The sequence below is a fragment of the Pezoporus occidentalis genome, unplaced genomic scaffold (genome assembly GCF_034315485.1).
Source record: "Pezoporus occidentalis ecotype Australia unplaced genomic scaffold, CSIRO_AGI_Poc_V1 ctg171, whole genome shotgun sequence".
Classification (NCBI taxonomy): domain Eukaryota; kingdom Metazoa; phylum Chordata; class Aves; order Psittaciformes; family Psittacidae; genus Pezoporus; species Pezoporus occidentalis.
This window is the reverse complement of record NW_026913543.1, coordinates 1,484,733-1,494,402: the sequence shown is the minus strand read 5'-3', so window position 1 is coordinate 1,494,402 and position 9,670 is coordinate 1,484,733. Positions and strand designations below refer to the sequence as shown.

The following is a 9,670-nucleotide window of genomic DNA, read 5'->3' as shown; positions in this document are numbered from 1 at the left end:
GGCACAAAGGGCCCAGCCACTCGCGGTGGTGCCATCCCCACCGGCAGGCCCGACCCGGGGCACCACCGGCCGCGGTCCGTCACGGCAGGGCCAGGCCTCGCCGCCCACCCCGCGCATCACAGCCCGCCCGCCCCACCGGGGAGGGGGCGTGGCCTGCGTCAAGCGGGGGGGCGTGCCCTGCGCGGCGGGGCGTGGCCGAGCGGCGGGGCTGCCCCAGCAACAGCTGCCGCGGGAGCGGTTTACAAACAGTGCCCCGAGCGCCAGCGCCGCCGAGTCCGGGCTCCGGCGGCACCGCGGGCGGCCGCCCCCTCTCCCCTCCTCCCTCCGCCCCCACCTCAGGATGCCGGCCGGGGGAGGCGGCCCGGGCACAGGTGAGGGAGGGCTGGGGGTCAACTTCCAGGGGGCTCCGGCCCCTCTGTCCTCCTCCTGCTCCCCCCCACCCTCACAGCGGCACCTGAGGGAGGCGCAGCCCCTTCCCCTCGGGGCGGTCTCTGCCGTGAGGACCTGGTTGTGTGACCGAGCGCGGGGGGGTGGGAGGGCAGCTGTCTTCCGGGACATGTTGAGGGGATCTGGGGCATACACTCTCCCTTCCTTGTGAGGAAAAAGGGGGGGTGCTCAACGCCTCAGCCCCCGCCCCCCCCCCCCGAGAAAGCAGGGCCGCCCATCCCCGTGTTGTCCCGGCGCCTGGGAGGCTGGCGAGGCGCACTGACCGCCCCTGGGGAACAGGAGGAAGAGGAAGGGCAGGTGTGTGGGGGGGACGCGGGTCCCTGGGTGGGGGTAGGAAGGGCCGGGGAGGGGGGGCCAGGTGTGCAGCAGCCGGCCCAGCTCGGGCCGCGCCAGCCTCCGTCCCCCCCCCGCGTCCGAGCAGCAGGTAACGAGACCCCCTTCCTGGGCAGTGGGAGGTGGCGGGCGCGGAGGGAGAAACCCTCCCTCCTTCACTCCCAGCGCCAAAGTTCCCGCTGTCCTCGGGATCACGTCCCCTTCCCCGGCTCCCCCCGCACAAGTAGGTGTCTGAAACTTCCCTCCTGTACCTGGGTGTTTGCTTTTCAATACTCCAGGCGTCGAGCCTGGGTTTTGGGGGTGCTTTTCTGCCGGGTGGTGATGGGGTGGTGGGGGTGGAGCGGGAACAGACTTATTTCTTTGTGAGTCAAAGATGTTCCTGGAAGAAGGATTTGTAGTAAGTGGCTCATGGGGCGGAGGAAGGGGGGCTTGTTAATGAAAAGTTTATTGATCCGTTTTGCCAGTTTTTGTTTCGTTTACCTTTGTCTTCTAAAGACTGAGCCCTTCCTGATAATTTCTTTGGCGTCGTGTTTTTTTTTTTTTTTTTAAAGGGGAATAGGAAGTTTAGAAAATAAATAATTAAGTCTCAACTGACTTCTTAAGCAACAAAAGAGGTTGCCAAGAGAGGACAATCAAATTCTAGAATATCTAGAGATTGGATTTCATTCCTGTTCCGTGATACCCACTGGACTTTCTGTTTCGGGGGGGTGGGGTGGGGGTGGGTTTTTTGTTTGTTTGTTTGTTTCCCACACAGAAAACCTGCAGCCAAAGTAAGATCTGTGTGTGCTCTAATGAGCCATCCCATAAAATGTGCTGTGTGACTCCCTGTAAGTATCTGAATTGGAGTGTAATAGTTTTGAAGTGGTGGTGAACAAAAATCTTTATGTTGGGTTATTGATCTGCTGATGAAAGGCGTTTGAATTTGAAAAGGGTTTAGTTTAGGGGTTTTGTGTGTTTAAATGTTTTTTTAGGTAACATTTTTTTTTTTCCATTTCTGAAATGACCTTGAGAGCTTTAAAACTACATCAGTTTCTACCAGTGGGTTTGAGGGGGAGGCAGTAGCAGAAGGATCTAGTGAAAATCGAAAATAGAAATGGGAACTGAAGTAGATGCAGTGAAATATTTTCTTATAGAAGTACGTGAAAAGGGAAGTTTTTGTAAGAATGTGTGAAAAAGAAGAGAGGGAAATAACACAGTTTCAGATGCAAGGAGAGAGAAGGAGCATATCATTCTTCACATTTTATTAGGCCCTGAAATGCAGGAGTGATATGATCTGGAAGACACAGAAATAAAACGCCTAACTACAAGTTGAATAGCAGGCATTGACTTGCTGACCAGTGCTTACATGGTTGGTGGGGGCTGTTTTTGCGTCTGCAAAGGTATCGGAGCACAGTGCTATGACAATGGCTTGCAAATGCTTTAACGCCATTTTTTATTGCTCTTAGGAGCTCTTATTAACTGTAGGTTTGGGAATACGACTAATACTTTAATTTGTGATGTCCACACTAAGGTTTAAGCGTTTCCTTGGATAATATAAAAGGACAGTTTCAAATAAGTAGGATAAACTGCATTCTTTGGCAGAGGGAGAGGGAAGAGGGAAAGGGTGGAGGAGGTATTTTTTCTTCCCCTTTACTAGTTCTGTAACTGAGTCAATATTTTAAGATCTGTGGCAGGAATGTGGCTTTGTGATCACTAATCTTTCTGTAACATTTTTTTAATAAGCAGTATTGTAATTCTGCACAAAATATTTGGATTTTGTATCTCACAGCTCGTTCTTGAAATCAGCATGAGTTTTGGCTTTAAGTTTTTAGGTTGGTGAATATGAAAAACAAATAACTTTAGAAACATGGCTATTACAGTGATTATTGATTGGCTTGGCCTACAGCCAAGCAACTCTTCTGCGTACACCAGAGTTGCTGATTTAAATTCTACTGCTGCTGTTTTATATGTTAGCCTTTTTTAATCGTTAAACGGTATATGCAGCTATTTAAGAACAGTAGATCAGTTTTTTAGTTAAGGTTTTCAATTATGTCTTCATCGCTTTGGAGTTGGTTGAATGACTTGACATGAGATTAAGCACAACAAAAGAAAAGGCAGGGGAACAACAGCTGCCTTCCAGTACCAGAGCACTAGTATTCTGAGCGGTTAAGCGTTTTACCTTTTAGTATTACGTGGTGTCAGGTTAAAATGTTCATCTTTATGTTTGTCTTTATAAGAACCTTAGACATTCTGATAAAACATCAGACACTCAAATCCTCGATATTCGTGTTTGGGGGTTGTTTGTCTCTTGCATTTTTGAGAAAATTATCTGAAGATCTGATACTGAGGGGTGAATTGATCTCATTAACTTTTAAGACAAAAGTAGCAAACAGTCACCACTAGTTTGTACTTGTTTAGTTACTGTGTGGCAAGAACTTTAAGGTGTGTCCTTAATGGCAACTGACGATTCTTGCTGCGAAGCCTTGTTTATTTTAGGTAGATGCTTTATACAGAATTTCCAGTGGGACAAATTAGTACACTGACTGCACTTATTCTTTCTGAAGACTGGCTGTAAGCATAAGAGAATAATTTTGCCATGCTGCAATCAGTATATATTTTAAAACTGAAGCCATTAAGTTTTGCTGTGTATTTTGAGGCTTTTCCTACTTCCTTTGTTTAAACATTCTTAAACAGTGCATATCATATATGAGCTTAAAGCATTCATGTGGCAGTATTGGGGCCAAATTTAAATTTAAAATGAATACCTACGTCCTTGTTGATCAAAATAGAAAAAAAAACCATTTCTTTAAATAAGTGGATGTTTTCTGGTTTTGAATGTGGTAAGAAGGCTATATTTGTATCTTGTAAACAAAGTTTCATATTAAGTCGCCTTTAGAGAATGGCTTCCAGGCTTTGGATTAGAGGAGAGGATTTTTTTAATCTTTTTTCTCTTAATTTTAACTGAATAATTTTTTTGTTTGTTTGTTTTGCTTTGTTTTGGAAGGAGTGGGAGAGCAAGATTTAGGGTAAGGGCTAGAAAGAGGAAGATAATAAAATTTAGCACCTTTTATCAGACTGTCTTACACAAAGGTTTTTGGTTTCCCCTTTCATTAGTTCACACTCAAAAAATTCCTTTTTGAGCACTTATTGCTAATCTTCAGTATCTGTCTTTCCCTTACTACAGTATTTTAATGTAGAACCTTGTTTAATATAATATTTTATATGAACAAAGTTCTAAATTATTACTGTGATCGGGGGAAATTATTTTAAAAGGGAACTGTAGATCTCACTTAGACTTTCCAAACGCTCATTACAAGAAATTTAGTTACAAAAATCTGAGAGTTTGTAATTAAGAAATTCAGGGGAAATGTTAAGCACATTTTAACTTCCCTTTGTTCTTTGGGACTTTTTGTTGTCCCAACTCTTTCTAACCAGAATCTTGATTTGGAATTCATTGTCCTAGTAAAAGATTCGATGCACTGTATATGTAAATACACTACCTCTTTCCTGTGTTATGAAATGCTGTGACTACCGCTGGCATATGGAAAGAACAGTGTCCCCCCCCCCCCCTTCCCTAAGGTGGAATGGGCTAAGCTTTCTTTTCTTTGCAAGAAGCTGAAAGAAGAGTTTGACCTTTGAACTCACCCTCACACTTCCACACTGCTTTCAGGATGATTAAATAACCAAGGATATTTGCCTGTGTCTTACACTTATTTATCTCTCTTCAAATGTTTTAATACTTAACTGTTGAGGTATTGTCTTTAAATATAGCAAGACAGTACATTTCAGTTACAGCAGGGCTGCCATTTGCCAGCTCAGCCCTCTTATTTTTGAGACTCTTGATTTAGAACATCAGCGTTCCAATCAGATACTCTTTCCACATCTCATAACTACATTAATTTCAAACTACTGTTTATTTTTAATGGACTTTGGGTCTCTTCTGATGACTCTTGAACCCCTTTTTTCAAGGTGACTTTAGGAACAAAAAGTTTTTCTTTCTGGTGCATTAATACTGTCAGGGGATTCTGCTGACTACTGTATGCATGCTTTTAGAGAGATGTGACTCATACCACAGGAGATTTGCAACTGAATACAAAAGTAAGGAAAAGGATATGACCAAGCTACGTAAGATTCTCAATGCCCCTTGTATTTTAGGATAAAAAAACCAAATGCACTTTTCCAGCCTAAACTTACCTACGTTTTTGTGCACCTCCAAACAAAAAGCTATTCTCAAAAAGATTTGCTTTTAGAAATCAGCTTACTTCAGTGAAATTCCTAAATAATCTTGTTTTGTTGCTGATAAAAACTAGTTTATGCCAATCCTGGGTGTATGTCATTGAGGGGAAAAAAATTAAAACTTCTACTGTTATAATCATATGACTTTGGTCAGAGCATAGTTTATAGCTTATCATAAATCTAGCTCTTTTGATTCTTCCTCTTTAATTCTTTTGAAGGGGGGCTGTGAGTGAAATGCTATGATAAGAACAGGCTTTCAATTTCAAAGTAAATCAATCTAAATTCTGGGGGCAAAGAGTTACAAATCAGAGATATAGGTGACAGACATATTTCAAAATACAGTCTTTGAGTTCATGGCAGAAGATGGAATTGCTTATCAGACTGCCTCGACAATTTCAAAAGAAAGCACAAGAGGAAATGTGGTTAGAATATGCAGGAAAAACTATGTAGATCAGTGTGACTTAAAGATTTGAGCAGAAACCCATCCAAGTGAATAATTGACTGGATAGTGCTTTTCTATGTGCTAAAGATTTTATGCAACTAAAAGTATCAAAGTCTGAGTTTGTTTATGCGCAATGGGTACACTTGCATTTTTCAGTGTAATAAAGCAAGTGCAGTTTACCTCTGACATAAACTACATGAGGGAAATTAAAGGCCTTTGTGTTTTGCTTACACTTTATCATGATAATTGAGAACTGGTTAGGAGAAATCCTTGGGGTTAGGTCAGCCTCTCTTTCTTTTGGTACACAGATAGGAAGAAGCAAATTATACATACTACAAAGACTGCAATGCTTAAATATTAAGGCAAATGGATGTAAAGGTGATCCAGAGAAGCTGCAGTTTCTGTTTATCCTTATTCTTTATTTCTAGCCTTTTTTATTACATTATTAAAATTTATATATGAAACTGCCTGTTTGATGAAAGATCAGTTTCTTGTGGATTGTCCTTTTGAGGGTATTCGGCACTGTGAAGCCTAGTATGTTGGACTACACCATTGCATACATCCCTTCAGTCCACTAGTCTGAGGTAATGTAATGCTAGGCAATTAAAAAAGTTTACTCTCCATCAGTCTACACGGGTCTCTGGAAGATCTCCCACCTGCATGGAGGAGAGGAGGCAGCTATTTGAAGTGTCTATTTCTAGCACTTTTCTATTTTAGTATCTTCAGATGCTAGTCCAGAGGATGACTTAAGTAAGAGTAAATGTCTTTCCCCTGGACTGTACTTTTTTCTATCTTTCAAGACTGATTTTTGCAAATAGAGGACTGTGGATATGTTTGAAAGTGACAGCTTCAAAGTGGTCTGCTGAGGAGAGAAATGGGAAGTTGCTGCTTTTTCTTCACAGGGGTTTGAGCTGTGTTGGTTGAATGTTAGATTCAGAGTTGAAATCGGGTGAGAGCACTAGGGAAGATTAATGACCTTAACAAAATGAACTCTTTGGAAGCAACTACTTCTCTCAAATTCAGAAGCAGTAAAACAATCTCTTTTCCTGTTATTTAACCTATGCTGCCCAAAGGGATGCAACTTGCCTGTAATTGCTATGGAGGAACTCCTGGATCTTGAGTAATAAGGAATTAAGTCTAATTTGGTAAACTCGGAATTTACCACTTCTTTGTAGTTGTGGCTGCTTGAGAGACCTAACATCCTTCTGTGGAGAAGTAAAAAAAAAAGTCAATTTTCCTTTTAATGTCTCTGAAAATATCTTCTTTCAAATGAAATCCAAGGCTAAACATAAGGCAGTCTATGTAAGGTGAGAGACTGACTCAACAGTAAAAATGTATCACTCCACCAAGAGAGTCTTTACCTGCTGTGGGGAGAACAATAAACTGTTTTGTAAGGTAAGGGGTCATTGCCAGTTTAAGTACATGTAACTTCTTGATTAAATGAAGTTGCATCATCTTATAGCAGTGGAGGAATGTGTCCCAGACTTATGTAAAATAGGATCACTCTTGTGTCTTTCAGCCTTTGTACAACAGGTATTGGCCACTTCATGTTGTCTAAAGGACACTTTGGCTTTGTGGTTCCTGAGAAATTCTCTCTTAATCAGAGGAAAAAGGGGAAAAAAGTCTGGCTGTTAGGGCAGTCCTTGTGAACTTTAAAAGTCAATACTTTTTTGTGACACTTCCTCCTTTAATGCCAAGAATTAGTCTCTTTTATATTTGCTTTTGCTCAGTGGAGGAAAAACATGTGCAAAATGATGCAAGCTTATATGTTCCCTGCTTTAAAAAGGAATAATTACATCTTTTGATAGAAGAGGCATTCAGTTCACTGAGGAGACACATTCAGCTCATCCATCCTCTGCCAAAACACTGTTAGACATATAGCCTTAAAGAAAAAGGGACTCCACAGGAAAACGTTTTTTAAAGAAAGGATATCCTTTGTTTCTATTAGTATAGATGTCTGAAATGGGGGGAAGGAGTATTCCTAATATTGTTCATTATTAACTACTAGTTATTTTCCACTTGGTGATTAAAATCCTGTTTGCTAGACTTCAGGAGGAAAATTACTTGCATTTATGTCTGCATTATCTGACTACAAAAGAGCTTTGAAGAAAATCTAAAGTGTTTGTGGAGAAATGCCTGGATAAATAGCATTCTGGTTTTCTGCAGTATATGTCTCTATTTCTTCAGTTCTGTTTTTATGAATTGTCTTAGTATCGTTACACTGGAAAGCTCTCTAGTGTTGTTAGAAGGGACTGTAACTGAGAAAAACAGTAGCTTCTCACAGAGTGTAAAATGATAAGCCATGAAAACCTCTCTCAAGAGTTTAAGTTTAGGGTAACTTTGAAAACTTCAAGCCTGAAGGATGGAGACTAACAAAGGGACATAAGTTTGCAGATTTAGGGAGTAGAAATTCCAGTTTAGGATCATCTTTTTATGTTCTCTTTTCAACCTGAACATCTTCATTTTGATCTTTCCTGCAACTGAAACAAACAACTGTCTTCCTCTCCTTCCTCCCCCTAAATCTCCATTTCCTTAAAGAAGTACTCATATTAGTTCTTTATCAGACTGAACTGTTAAACTCTTTATTTAAAGGTAGAACACTTGGTATAAAAACCGATGTGTGGATGAGAAACAATGTTAGGTGTACTCATGTGCTCCTCTATTAACAAAGAAATATACTGGGAAATTGTGTTAAAAATATCTGCTGTTAAAAGATAGAAGGGAGTAGCTCTTGCCTTCCCTAGAAAGCAATAGAACGCACCGTAATGAAGAGTAAGTTATTAACTCGTGTGGTGTTATGAAGAAAAGCTGACTCTTCTGCTATTCTGCAACATAATGTTTTATTTGTTCTGACTTTTACAGCTTTCCAGTGTTTTAACTTAACTCATAGGCAGATGGATAGCTGTATTCCTTCAGAAATGAGGTCACAGTCTATGTAGCAAATGGTGTCATCTTCCGTAGCTTTAGGGACTATCCCTCCGTCAAATTGAGGTAGAAAAGACATTTCTGTCTAATAAAGAAAAACACTTTAGTGCATGAGGTGTGGGATATGTATGCATTTCTTCTTAAATTGAGAAAGGAAGTTATGTGGTTTTCATAAAACCCCTATAACCTGTGGAGACAAACTTGAAATTCTATGCTGTGGATGTTTGGAAATCTGACTAATGTTTTGGAGTAACTGGCAAATTAGAACCTCACAATAACACTTTGCTTCTCTTTCTGACTAAACATAGGAGTCTACAAAGACCCCCAGCACACCAGTAGTGCTCATATAGTGGAGCTATTGTCACTGATGGGTTCCACACAACCTAGGGCACTGTAGGTACTCTTTTGAAAGTGTGGAGCTCTTAAGTATTGTTAGCAACTACTTAGGGGTGTGATTTCTGCTTAATATCCTGTGTATGTATCAGGTGTGGTGCAACTGGCTTAACTTCATGCAATGATACATATGTATGAAAAAAAAAGAAAGCTCTAAATAAACTAAATTCAGCCTTGGCTCAGGCTTTTTTTTTTAATTTTTTTTTTTTAGGGTTTGAAGTTGTATTTATTTATGCATACTCTGTCTATGGTCACCATTACACCTAAATGTGGGTGTGCCCAGGCAAAATGGATAATATATGGTCGTTTTTATTTGTGATCTCAATGAGGAAAAGGTGATGTTAACTGGTTCACTTTACTTACGTTCATTAGATAGAACTGGAGCAACTGTTCTGAAAAAGCAAAACTTTTAGATTGAACTAAGAAAAGATGTTTAAATAATTTGTGGTTTCCAAGAAGCAATCAGTGGTATAAAATCTATCTCATTAGTAATGCCAAAGAGCAGCAACCTGTTCTGAGGTATAAACATACTAAGAGAAAAAGAATGTTTCATGTAAAAGTACTCTTAATATCCTGAAAGCTCTTGAAACATGAGGAAAACTGAAAGGTTTTTTGTTTTTTTTCTAAAGTGGAATTGAGAGTTACATGAAAGTTTCTCAAGTCAAACAGATACAGTAAAAATGAAGATAGTTAATCTGCAGCAGCTGGTGCTCTGGTGGGGTTTGGAGTGTGAGTTTCTTGTTCTTTCCTGGCACTGGATTATGTAGGACTTGGAACCTTGTGGAATCTTAGTAGGATAGTGAAAGAAACTCTGGTCATCTGTTAAACAGCAATAGCTTTGCTACTGGCCTTGAATTTAAGGATCTGTTAACAGCTCTCAGGTCTGAGTGCGTATCTTCTAGCATACAGACAAGT

At 40.7% G+C, this 9,670-nt stretch overlaps 1 protein-coding gene across 3 annotated transcripts in view; it reads left to right on the top strand.

Moving 5' to 3' along the window:
• Nucleotides 1-244: 244 nt before the first annotated feature.
• The window catches only part of ZNF217 (zinc finger protein 217), a 28,588-nt gene continuing 19,162 nt past the window's right edge, over nt 245-9,670 (top strand). The window contains exon 1 of one of the 3 annotated variants that reach the window (XM_062613960.1): nt 245-371. The gene's annotated coding sequence lies outside the window, so the exon portion shown is untranslated. Of the gene's footprint in view, nt 372-524; nt 745-796; nt 1,004-9,670 lie in introns of those variants that run through there. The other 2 variants (XM_062613961.1, XM_062613962.1) reach the window with 2 other exon arrangements.